At 37.3% G+C, this 12,950-nt stretch overlaps 1 protein-coding gene across 1 annotated transcript in view; it reads right to left on the bottom strand.

The window, feature by feature from the left end:
• Positions 1 to 12,168, bottom strand: part of Chd2 (chromodomain helicase DNA binding protein 2) — a 135,146-nt gene extending 122,978 nt beyond the window's left edge. Inside the window, exons 1-4 of the mRNA XM_028893291.2 lie at positions 11,779 to 12,168; positions 9,538 to 9,603; positions 8,921 to 9,007; positions 1,690 to 1,748 (exon numbers count right to left, since the gene is read on the bottom strand). The gene's annotated coding sequence lies outside the window, so the exon portion shown is untranslated. The remainder of the gene's footprint in view (positions 1 to 1,689; positions 1,749 to 8,920; positions 9,008 to 9,537; positions 9,604 to 11,778) is intronic.
• Positions 12,169 to 12,950: the final 782 nt, after the last annotated feature.

Raw genomic sequence — 12,950 nt, 5'->3', positions numbered from 1 at the left:
TTAATAAATGGCTGTAAAGCTACTATTATTAATGAAATTATATTTTCAAAAGCTAAATAATTGTTTCACAACTGAAGGAAGAAAACAGACAAAATGCTAATTTAGTACAAAAACTCATCCCTCGTGAAATAATTCACTTAGTGCTTATGACTTGATTTCCAACTTTTGCTTTGTCTTTAAATTGTAATATATTTATGTAAAAAAGCCCTGACAAGTACAATCTATTTGCTCTTATTTTAAAAAATAGATTGACTCCTCAACAGAATAGATTAACAAGTCTGGATCTTAAATAATACAGGTATAAAAAGTAACAGTAAAATTATTTCAAAGAGATTAGCCAATCTTCATCAATGAAAGGATGAGGTCAAATATGATAAAGCAAAAGTCATCTTTTCTATGGCTTTACCATCTAATTATAAAATCAAGATAAAGAGACCAGGTATGGGGGGAAGGGGTTTATACATATTATCTTTCATTTTTACTGTCAAATTTTTAGCTTTCAAGCACACCTACAAAGTTTTACATTAATATTTATATTTTAATAATGAATATCATTTTGCCTTTCATAAGATTTAAAGCACTAGTTGATAATGTTTAATGAATGTTACACTAATACAATAAATGAACAAATATTTACTGAGTAGGTACCATGTACCAGGCAACTAATCTCCAAGTGTGATCACACAGGAAACTAGTAACTAGTGCAAATAGACAAATTTAGGGTCTGCTCTCTCTCCCTCAGGAAAAACAAAAACCTTGTTTTATAGGTCTTAAAGCCATTGCAATCTCAAGTAGCAATAATAGGAAAAAAAGTCACTCATAATCTATACTCCCAAATGTTGTACTCCTATGATTGTAAACAATTATCTTAAAAGTTTGGTGCCAATAAATAAATCTTTTTGGCAATTCACTCAAAATGATTTATAACAACCTTCTCATTTTACTGTTTCCCAGTACTTGTCAGGTTTGAAATTAGAAAAACTATTTCACAGTAGTGGTAATTATAACACATCTTACATCAAATAGCAATTTCTCTACCAATAAGGCAAAATTTTCAGTCCTGAAGTTTAAATTCAGAGTTATTTTATCATAACCAATTACAACTGGAAATCAATTAAAATTAATTTCTATTGTAAAGAGAGAAAAATCATCTGAGTTCTACATCATGCAAGTAGCATAGACCCTAGAACCAGTCTTTTTTCTTTGGAGACCAGACTGTAAACATTCTAGGCTATGCATGAAATTGTAATGGGAAAGCAACCACAGTATCTAAATGAGCAGTCCAGGTATGCTGGGGAGAAGGGGAGTGGAGTGGAGGGAAAATATTTCCAAAATCAAGGGGACACCCAAATCCAGGATGTTGGAAACAGGACAGGCTCAAATGAATTTCTTGGTCTTAATGTTTTAACTTCTGACCCCATTGTGATGGCAAATGTCTTTAATCCCAGCACTCAGGAAGCAGAGGCAGGCAGATCTCTGAGTTCCAGATTAGCCTAATGAATTCCAAGTCCACCAAGGATAGTGAATTAAACTTTGTCTCTAGAAATAAACTTCACATCTAACCATTACGTGGATTTTCTTAACACTGTTAACAGCATTGATAAAGCTTACAATTCCAAATTAGTAATTTAAACTATGTAGTGACACTTAAAATTAAAAATGAAACCCAACAAGTAGATTAAGACTTACTAAATGCTTCAAAAATGTCTATGGTATAGGTAATTTCATTCCATCTGGGATCCACATTTCTGCAAAAGACAGAATAGATTTTATTAAATCATAAAATTATATCACAACTGCAATACTTTCTAAGGAACCAACAAATCAAGAAATACAGTTTATAAATAGATTAATCCAAGCAAAAGACAGGAAAATTGTGACAACATCTTAGATTTGGCAGTGCAGGAGCTGACTTCTAGAACAAGTTACTAAAATTATAAGCCTATGTCTCAGTCCAAGAACTCCAAAGGAGTAATTATTGAGGTTCTACATGAAATCTCACTGACTATCCAGGATTGAAAATAGAATACAAGTTACAGTTCAAAATTAGCTGGGCAGTGGTGACACACACCTTTAATCCCAGCATTTGGGAGGCAGAGACAGGAGGATCTCTGTGAGTTCGAGGCCAGCCTGGTCTACAGAGCTAATTCCAGGACAACCAGGGCTGTTACACAGAGAAACCATGTCTCAAAAAACAAAAACAGTACAGAATTAATCCATACTCTGGCCTCCCATCTAATATACTTTTAAACCTTCTAAAAAAGGTCTTTGCTACCTATCTCCAAGATCATTTTTCTCCCATGACCATATTACTTCATAAAATCATATGCTAGAATCAACATTAATATAATCATGTACATAATATTTCTAAATAAAATGTTACTTTAGGCATCATTTCAAATTACTATCAATTGTACTAACTATTTGACTAACACTATTTCTTTAAGACTTATTTTTACCACTTTTGTATCTATGTGTGGGTATGTGCACGTCTGCACAAGTCCAGAGGAGGGCATTGAATATTCTAGAGCTGGAGTTACAAGCAGTGTGAGTGCTGAGAACCACACTAGGTCCCCTCCAAGGATACTATAGGCGTCTAAGTGCTGAGCCATTTCTCCAACACTAACATTTTATATGCAGTTGGTTTATCAGGACTTTTTACTAGTTACTGAAGAGTAAATATGGAAAATATCTCACATCTCATGTACTTTCTGAAATAAGGATGGGTTTTCTATTTGCCTTGGTTTTGCATGATTACAATAATCACAAAATAAGAAAGAGGTGTTCAGCTGGAGCATCTGGGCTCGCCCCACCCAGTCCAAAACACCTCCACCCAGAGTCTCCTAACAAAGGAAAGCGCCAAAATGCCCAGTTCAGCATTCTTGGCGGCTACTACAACTTCTTCCGCCCAAGTGGCCAGCAGCCTAACCACTTGGCCTTTGACCATACATAGGCAAAACCCCAGCTTGTGGTAGACATGTCATCACCCCTTGCCTACAACCTATAAAATCTCCCTTTAGTTTTAGAGCACAACCTCTCAGGTCTAGATCTCTGGGGCTGGTGAACCCCCTGGGAGCTGCTTTGCTCAATATACCTGTTGTATTTTTCTAATTTGGCATGATCGGGCTTAATGAGTCAGCAGAGAAACTTATTGGGGGGGGGGGGCTACAGACAGAAACTTTAAGAAGTATAACTAAGTGGTTTAACACTTGACATATGGGAGGCCCTGAATTTGAAACAAACAAAAAAATAAAAACATGCAAAAAAACTGAAAGTTAGGGTCATCCCAGCACTCAGGGGGTTAAAGCAGGCAGATCATGAGAGTTCAATGCCAGCTTGGGATATATACAGGCGACTGTATCTATCAACAAGAGACAGTGATAGGCTCACCAGGTAAAAATGCTTGCTGACATGACAAGGAAGCTGACAGGAACTAGTATGGAAAAAGAGAACTGACTCACATAGGTTTTCTCTGACCTACAAACACACAGAAGTTTTTTTTAAAAGCTTAATATGAAACTGTAGCAACTTACGATTTTTAGAAAAAGAGAAAACAAACCAAAGTTTAAGACTTAAATTAAGCTATCAAACTAACTTCCTAGGAATTGTTTGCAAGTGCCCTGTTTATGTATCAAATCTAAATTCATTTGTGTAAAGCATAACCAAAAAACACAGCAAGGACCTGTTTAAAAGTTACTATTGAAGTAGGTACTAAACTATCTTCATAAGAAAACAACGCAAGGCAATGATCTTCAAATTTTTAAATCTCTAGTGTAGTCTGACCTAACAGGAAGAGGATTTTGTAAACAAAGTCAATCTTAACACACTAGGAAACTAAATTGACTCAGAGCAAGAGATGCCCATCATAGGAAACTAAATTGACTCAGAGCAAGAGATGCCCGTCAGTGACAGAAAAAGGCTTCCCCAGCATGAGATTCTTTGTTTCAAATAGTATCATAAAAAGTAAAACAATAAACTGATTTAGGGTCCTTTAAAGGGGTAGGAAATGTTTAAGAAATCTTGGAAAAAAAGTGTTTCTAATATTTCTAAGAGAAATCCCTCATAGTGGTTTAGTAATATGATTATAAGTCATTCTACCATTCCAAGAAATTTTTAGATTCTAAAACCACCAAAAAAGGGCTTTGATCTCACTGTACATTAGAGTGAAATTAACACTGATGAAATCTGGTATAAGATCTCCTTTCCCAAAGGTGAGAAAGTACAGAATAGTATTTTACCACCCTTTAAAACGGGATGAAGATCCAGTGCAGTTTAAGTAGAATAGCAGTCTGATTTTCTTCAAACTCCTATCTCACATATTTTAAAATGTACTTTGTGACCTAAAAATAAACTTTAGGGAATATAAACAAGCATATAATGCTGGCCCTCTGGCAGTAAAAGTGAAGAACTTTGTTGCTTCTTAAATCTCTTAAACTTTTAAACTCTAAGATTAAAATCTAAGAACAATGAACTATAAGAAAATGTTTACAAAAGTAGGCTAGTGAGTCCTTTGAAAGACATAGGGTGTACTGTGGTAACCCAAGCATTTCTGAGGTACAGCAAAGGTTCTTCCTGGTAATCTCTGTCCAGCCTGAGCAGTCCCAAATAAACAAACAAACAAAGGCATTAGCATTTCATAAGAAAACTGCTTTAAAATAAATACTAAAGGTAGGCATGATGGTCGACACCTGAAATCTCATACCTCAGGAATAAGGAAACTATCTCAAAAAAGAAAAAAAAACAAACACATAAAGCATGTATTTTAAAACCACCTGAATAATCTGAATTAAAAGGATTATGATTACTGGTACATATTAACCATTTAATTCTTGTGGCTCAAGAGATGACTCAGTAGTTAAGGTACTTGTTGCTCTTCATAGGCAAATGGTGGCTCACAACCATCTTTAACTCCAGTTCCAGAGAATCCAACAACCTCTTACGACCTCTAAGTGCACTAGGCATACACACAATGCAAATACATACATGTAAGCAGAACATTCATTCCCATACAATTTTTTAAAGCTTAAAAAACTGAGTTAAGCCGGGCAGTGGTGTCACACGCCTTTAATCCCAGTGCTGGGAGGCAGAGGCAGGTGTTTCTCTGTGAGTTCAAGGCCAACTTGGTCTAGAGGGAGATCCAGAACAGCTAAAGCTATACAGAGAAACCCTCTCTCTTGAGGAAAAAAAAAAAACAAGAAACAAAAAAACCTGAGTGTATTTCCTGCAACCCACAACATGAAAGAAACCTACTCCAAGTTGTCCGCTAACCTTCAAATTTGCAAACACATACACAAATAAACTAAATATAATTAAACTAAGTTTAAGGTGAAAAGGTTTCCTGAAACACAGACCTATGGAGCTTTATGAAATAATGTATAAATCCTAACATCAGAAATGCCATTTTTAGGGCTGAAGAGATGGCTCAGTGGTTAAGAGCACTGACTGCTCTTCCAGAGGTCCTGAATTCAATTCCCAGCAACCATATGGTGGCTCACAACCATCTGTAATGAGATCTGGTTCCCTCTTCTAGACTACAGGCATACATGCAGACAAGGCACTGTATATATAATTAATAAATAAATCTTCTTAAAAAGAAAAAAGAAATGAAATGCCATTTTTAAAAAAACAGATCAGTCCCCCGACTCCCCAAAAAAGAAAAAGGTAGTGGTGAGCACCTTTAATCCCAGCACTAGGGAGGCAGAGGCAGGTGGATCTCTGTGAGTTAGAGGCCAGCCTGGTCTACAGAGTGAGTTCCAGGATAGCCAGAGCTTGTTACTGAGAAGCATGTCTCAAAAAAAAAAAAAACAAACAAACAAACAAAAAAAAAAACAAACAAAAAAGAATCAGGTCACCTATCACAAAAGATCCATAACATTCTTAAATTTAGGGTGTCAGAAATGATGGCTGGCACCTGTAATCCCAGCACTTTCAAGGCTAAAGCAGAATTACTACCTTAAATTCAAGTGCAGCCTGGGCTACACAGTAAATTCTTGTTTCAAAAAGCCAAAAGTATGTCACTAAGATGGCTTAGAGCTTAACTATGTTTTGATGTCAAGCATGACATTCCACATAGAAAAGCCAATTCCTAAAGGCTGCCAGACTCCATGTTCACACAAGTATATAAATGATAAATGCAATTTTTTAAAATAAAAAGTAAAGCTGGGGATAGCTCAGATACAATGGTGTTTTTCTACTGTGAACAAGTCCATGTTAACAAAGGAAAACAAAGAAACAAGTAAAAAAATTAAAAATGTTAATTACGGCAAAAATAGCCACTTTGAAAATAAACTTTGCATTCAACCTAGAAAGGAAGAAATTTGTGAAATGAGGTTATTTGCCTTTGAAATGCAGAAACATACTTTTACTTAAAATAATTATTTCTATTAAAAGGAATAAAACATGGAAGGCATGTGAACTACAAATCTTGTTTATAATCATGGTCAGTTGTAAACATGAAAGTGGTCATATTTAAATATGTTTACTAAAATAAAAAAAAATTTTAAAGTTTTCATAGCAGAATTCTAAATCTTCACTGTTTTAAAGACAACTTTTTTTGAGGCAGGGTCAAGTAGCTGATGACCTTGAACACCTGACCTCCCTGCCTCCACTTCCCAAAGGCTAAGAATAGACATGTACACAACCAAGCAGTTTTATTTAGTATTAGTGATGAATCCAGGGCTTTCTGCATGTTAGGAAAGCCCTCTACCAACTGAGCTATATCCTCAGGCTCCATTTCATACTTAATTATTTTCCGGTATCTGCATTTACACTGTGAATACTTTGGAATACATCACAATTATTTAGGCAATTGTCCTATGTTTTATGATTCTAGTAGTTTTACAACAGAAATATCCGAAATGCAATCAATCCACATCTAAGATACTCCTCGGGATTATTTTTATCACGAAATTTAAGAGTTAAATGAGATGAAAGCTGTAAACTCTAAATCCTTCGCACAAATGAAAAAATTCAAGTCTCCAGAATAAATGTCAAGATTATATAGCCTATTTACATTTTAGGTGGAGTACCCTGATTGCTGAACCATCACATACATCTGATTCAACAATAAAATGCCAAAGGAAACACGTAACAAGTTTTTATATGGTCAAGAAACTGATCAGAAAACTGAAAGTTAAAGAAAATTTACATTATAACTACCCATATCACATACTAAAAACTATAAATCATGATCCAAAAACAATTGTGATTAGCTGCAACACGGCTTCTTTCCATTTTTTGGTATATTAATCTTCAAAAGTTATCAAAACATTAAATATATTCCAACATAAACACAACTAGTTAAGAAGAGTTTTAAGAATGAAAGAATGTGTCCACAACACTAAGATAAAAAAGTATTTATTATCACATTTCTTAAGTAGAAAATACTTGACAAAAACTTACCTTGGTTATACAATAAAGCACATTATCTATTACATATACCTTTGTAGGTCACATAATCCCATCTACATAAGACAGTATTTGACAACTGCCCTCATGTGCTCAAGAAATAACTACTCACACAATGAATTGTAAGTACCATCATGAAGAGGATAAGAAATGTTCTTCATAAAATAGAATTTAACCATTTATCTTGGTTATAAAAGTTGCCTCTGAAAGGCTAAGAATTAATTTAACAGTTACTACGTCACTTATTAAAATGAACAAAGCTTAAAATTTCATTTAAAATTTTCTAACTTTCAGCTATTTACTTTTTCTGTTCAAATTCTACCTCAGATAAGGCCATTATGAACATATTACCTATTTAGACTTAACTTCTGATTGTATCATATAAAACACCTCATTCTCAATTTCTATTCAGTATTCAACAAATGCCAACTACACATTCTATCAGCTGCAAAGGGGAAATCCTAATTTTGGCATCTGTTATAGGAATGAGAATAAAGATACTTTTGTGTATATTCTATCTTTGAAAATTTATAGACTCTAAAAGTCTATCATTTTCTTTGGAAACAATAATACAACCTTGAACAAACTGCAAAAATACTTCATTATGCGAACACAAAAGCAATAAAAACTAGTCTATCATCCTTATTACCTATTTGAATCAAAACAAGGTAACACAAACTTAATTTTCCACAGATTTCCAAACTATAAGTAAATATGCCCTCATTTTAATTAATTAGTTGCTTGGTTACTTTTTTTTAATATTCCAAGGCATCACTTATTATTACATATTTTCTCTGGTCAATTACTTAAAAATAGTAATTGAACATTATTTCTGGATTCAAGTTCATATGGACAGATTTATTTCTTCACATATACTAGTAGTCACATTTTCTTCAATCACCTTAATATTCACCTATTAAGATTATTAATGCATTTAGTTCATGGTATGCTGAATCCAAAACCTTTTGTGCTTAAAATTATTTCTTTTAGGTTCAAAAACAATTACCAAGAAAGATACAGATAGAGCAGTGCACTTAGTTTGCTGGAAATCAATTTATTTTTGTAAAATGAGTATTTTAACCATTTAATAACCAAGACGTCAAAGTTTGTTTTTCTTTTGAAATACAGTCTTTCAAGAAGCAAAGGAACAATAATTATAAAATGTTAGGACGCTGTTGCATGACGGGTGGGGAAGGGAGCTAAATAATTTATCTCTCAGGCTGTAAAAGCAACACTGCAGATTTAACACTGCAGATTTCACCATCATGCAAAGGCAAGCACTTTATTGGGAAGACCAAATGTCTTACTACCGGATATAATTACATGCATTGATATAAAGTATATATATCAACTGTTTTAGTAGTTAACAGAAAAGTGCTTTGCTTTAAGGTAAAAATAGGGTATTGTGTCATTTTTATATAAATAGTCCATTTGTCTAACTGACAAACGTGAATGATATTTTTCTACCCAAATGTTGAAAAATATTCAAATATGATGATTAAAGAAAACTTACTTGCTATATAAAATACAGAATTTTCCAAGGGCTCTCCTTTATTCTCAAAGGTAAAACTCTATTGTCTCCGTCTTCAAAATGGCACACCTTTTGAAGAAAACAAACAATATTCTAAACAAACTTACTGATGAAGAAATGTTTTAAAACTTTATACAGAACAAAAACTACTAATGCTTAAAACTAACTTTTGAAATATTTCTCTCTAAAATTTATTTAGTCTTAATGGCAAACTATTTAAATGCCTTAATTTCTTTAAATAATTAAAGTGTTAAAATCATTTGTATGATATCTTAAAGAAGTGAAAAGAGAAAAAAACATTTTTGGTCCATGACTCGCTGCAAAGCTTGTTTACCAAAATTAAACAAAGCCTTAAAAGACTTGCAGTATTGGAGCTATTCAAAGATACATTACATTACAATGACTGTATGAATACTCTTTTAACCACTTACTCTGTAAAAAGGGCTCCTAAAGATTTTTTAAAATTTCAGATGTATATTCATTCATAATCAATTTTAAAATCATAAATATTAACTGAATGCTAGAAATGTTATCAGAAAGACAAAACAAAAACCTAACAAGTTAATTTTATGTTAAATCAATATATTTACCAATCTTACCTGTGATAAAAGCTGTATTTATTCAGAATCATCAGCAACCACACTAATTATAATCTTGTAAGTTACCTTTAAAAAAAAAAAAATAAGAAAATGATTTAAGTGTTTTAATTTTTAAGGATTTCTTGGCTAAAGACTCAGTATGATGAAAGGAAAAAATATTCCAAAGACAAGAAGTCCCAGGTAAAAACTGAAGAGGTGGGGTGGCACAACCTGCGTATTTACGGCTGCAGTTGTTTCTGGACGTCTGTCAGTCTTTGTTTTCCTCATTTGGAACTGTACTCAAATACTAGGGATTAAAACATTGGAATCCATAAGAAATACAGAAAATTTAAATGGCTACCAGTTTGTTTGCTTTCCTTTTTCCCCTTTTCAAAAATCAAGTATTAAACAAAAACAAAGGAAAAGTTGGCAATGTTTAGAGAATGCCATCATCTTGAATTTTTCTTTACCACCTACAAATACCTCTTACAGCTATGAGCATTAAAAATCAACTCCTCCAGGAGAAATTAGTGAACTTAAAATGGCCACTGGTTACTTTAAATTTTAAACTACAAGCTATTTGATCTCACCAAATGGGCTATTAGTTTTATCTTTTAAGCAGCTCTAAAACTTGTGGTATCTATGACCTTCATTCAATTCCAAACCAGGGTCCAGAATATTTTGTCTTTCTCCTACCCAATTTATCATGAAAGAAGATCGTAAGACCTTAAACTGATAGTAATTATTTTTACATTTTACTATTCAAAAAGGATTCTGAAGAACTACAATTTCCCAATCTCTTTAAAACCACTTTCAGTGATAAAACATTTCAAAGCATTCACTTAAAAAACAAAATTAGTTCTTGAATTCTGTGAAATTAAGGTATGCGCAACTGATATAACATGTACTATCCTATAAAAGGTATTCCAATTGTTTACTGGAAATACCCTATGAAATATGGTCTAATCAACCCATACCTTTGATTTTAGATGTACTACGTAAGTCTCCCCAACATTGTCTTTACGCAGTTCTTCACCTTTACAGCACAAGGGCTCCGCAGAATAAAGACAAATGTATTCAAAAATACACAAAGGTCTGTGCATTCCTAGTTTGTTCTTCCAACAATTAAACTTCAATTACCCCAAACATTTTTAAATGAGTATGCAGAAAACTGTTATTTTCATTAGAACTGTTTTTTCAATACTGTTCCGTTTTTTAAGCACATCTCGACTTTATACATGCAACAAATGCAACAAATATGGCCCCTCTTCATCGCCCATCACCGACCGACAGTCCTGCTTCACTATTTACACTACGGAAAGTAACTTCCCGAAGAACTGTTCTATTAGAATATTCCTTTATGAAACTTTTTCGATCACGGTTTGTAATAATATACATTCTCTCTTTTTAAATAACAAGATGAATTTTAACTTTTAAAGGGTAGGAACTGACTCAAGTACGTTTTAACACTCAGGTGTGAGAAGTTACTGATAACGGCTCTTTCCGCTCATTTTAAAAACTATCCAACAGTATAGTTACGTTCAAATATCAGGCTGTCAAATAGTCTTGGCCAAGTACTCGGTAAAAATAAGCTGTATTCATCAAACGTCATCACCTAGTACCGTAATTATCAAATCTACTTCCATTAAACTGTCTTGTTGCCGTCGTCATTTTTGAAATACCAGAAGCACTCCTTTAACTTGCCTTTTCTAAAAGACAACAAACGTCACAGACGTTTAACAAGCAGTAAGATACCTCTGCATCTAGAAAACTAACAGCCGTTCTCAAAAACAGCTTGGAAAGAGTTAAAAGCCAACACCCAACAGGGAGAGCGGGGGGAAAAGGCAAGTTTTATTCGGGTTTAAGCGAAGTGAGAGGTTCCATTGTTCTTTTAAATCCGACCCCGAAGATGGGTTCCCACCTCAGCGGAAGGGATTGTTACGAGACCGTCTCCGAAGGACTGTTGTGTTTCTCGCTAAGTATCAAAATAACTCACCGGAGCAGGCAGGGGCTCCACGGCGCGGCCGCCGCCCTCTCCCCGCAGCCTCGGACCCGCAGCGCGGCGCCCGGCTAGGTGTGCAGAGGGACCGCGGTGGCCCGACCCACTGCCCGGGTGCCTTCGGCCCTCGGCGACAGCACCCGGGACTGCGTGTGGAGGACGGGTAACCAACCCGCCGCCCCTCCCGCCCTCGCTCAAGGACGTCGTGCTTTTCCTCCCAAGGACAAAGGACAATAAAGGAAGCAAGCAGGGGAGCAACTCACCGGGTCGAAGCGCGGCCGCCAGCGCCATGGGCTCGCTCTTCCCCGCGTCTCCGGGACGGGTCTCCCGCCGCAGCCTCCCGCCCACGGTGCGGGACGCCTCCCGGCCGCGCGCACCGCCAGCCCCGCCGCTACCGCAGCGGAGCCCCGGGCGCCGCGGGCCCGGCCTTCCCGGGCGCCTCCTGCCGCGGGCTCCCGCACCCGCGCGCGCGGCCGCCTCGCCTCCGCCGCGGCCTCCTCGCTGCCCGGAGCCCTCCGGGACGCCCGGGCGCTGCTCCCGGCGCAGCCGCGGACCCGTGGGCCGCGGCGGGCCGCCTGACAGCTCGGGTTGCTGCTGCCTCTCCGGCCATCTTGTGCCGTGTGTGGTGTCTCTCCCGTCTCCTCGCTCGGCTTTACTCCCTCCTCCTCCTCCTCCCTCCCCCCCCCCCCCCCCACACACCACACAACATGGCCTCTTCGCTGCGGCGGTGGCTGCGGCGGCGGCAGGAGCGCCGCGGCGTTCCAGCTCGCTCCCCTCCCCCAACCTCCCGCCTGCAGCTCCGGGACCCCCAGTGCGCACGCGCGCCGCCGCCCGCCCGCCGCGGCCATTGGCTGGACCAGCTTCCTGCCACCGCTTCCCGGAGCGGCCTCACGCACTCTCATTGGTGCCTTCCTCCCGCCCCGACAGCGGCTTCCTGCACACTATTGGTCAGTTCTAATCCCACCTCTTCCACCTTATCAGCGACAATGGGCCGGTTTTAGTGCCAATCATATCCCGTGGGCGTTTCAGCTGGAAAGTCTCGGCCAGCCATTGGAAGATGATGAAACCTTGGGGTTTGCGGGAGAGACGTAGCTTTCTGCTCCGCAGTGCGGAGTTCTCGTAGCTAGTTCGTTTGGTTCTGGTAGAGGCTAAGCCAGGCTCCGATCATTAAAAGCTTAGGCTTCGCTATTTTTAACTTGAGATTTTTTTTTTCTTCTTCAAAGGAAGAGGGAATGATGAAACGAAGATGACATGATTGACAAGATACGCAAAGACTGTGCCCGTCCTTCACTCTTAGGCAGGCAGCCATATCCTCAGGATTTTTCCCCCTAAGCAGCCAGACCTACCTTTAGGTTACAGACGCGGGAGCAGTGATTTTTATGATCAGCACGTTCCCTAACGTAATATATGACTTGATATACCATTTATTTGAGGT

The sequence above is a fragment of the Peromyscus leucopus genome, chromosome 1 (genome assembly GCF_004664715.2).
Source record: "Peromyscus leucopus breed LL Stock chromosome 1, UCI_PerLeu_2.1, whole genome shotgun sequence".
In the NCBI taxonomy this organism is placed as follows: Eukaryota; Metazoa; Chordata; class Mammalia; order Rodentia; family Cricetidae; genus Peromyscus; species Peromyscus leucopus.
Note: the sequence above shows the minus strand (reverse complement) of the source record. Positions and strands in the feature narration are given on the sequence as shown.